The sequence below is a fragment of the Sprattus sprattus genome (assembly GCF_963457725.1).
Source record: "Sprattus sprattus genome assembly, chromosome: 4".
In the NCBI taxonomy this organism is placed as follows: Eukaryota; Metazoa; Chordata; class Actinopteri; order Clupeiformes; family Clupeidae; genus Sprattus; species Sprattus sprattus.
The window spans coordinates 25,481,302-25,481,919 of record NC_137923.1 but is presented as its reverse complement, the minus strand read 5'-3'; positions in this window follow the sequence as shown (position 1 = coordinate 25,481,919).

Sequence of the window (618 nt, the reverse complement as noted above, 5' to 3'; positions counted from 1 at the left end):
TTCTGACCTTGATGTCTGAGTTATGTGTACATGCTTTGGTGTTTAGTCACAAGAACCCCCCCCCCCCACACACACACACACAAACACAGACACACACACGCACAAGCACAAACACACCACACACACACACACACACACACACACACACACACACACACACACACACAATGGTGATGCCGCTTACAGAGTACAGAACGTGCTTACAGAGGGCCAGTAAGCAGCTGCCAACCCCTTTCAGTCTGAAGACCACTCCAGCACTGCCGCCTGCTCACGCTTCAGCAGCTCAAACACCCCTGGGGGTTCTTAGGCTTCCATGTGCGTTCCCTTCCCTGTCCTCCACTGCTCTATGCTCGGCGGCACAGACAGTCGGAGCAGGGGGGAGGCGGTGGGGATGGAGCTGGGACTCTGTGGATGAAGGTAAAGGAGCTAATTAAAACCACCTACAGCAATGACATCTGCTTGGATATTTTTGGGGGCTAGACAGTGTGCAGTGTGATATATATCCAGCACATGTGAATACACACAGACGTGCACGCACACACACACAGAGAGAGAGAGAGAGAGAGAGAGACTTTTATGATAGGGTACATTGCGCTTACAAATGAACCTCTCAAAAGT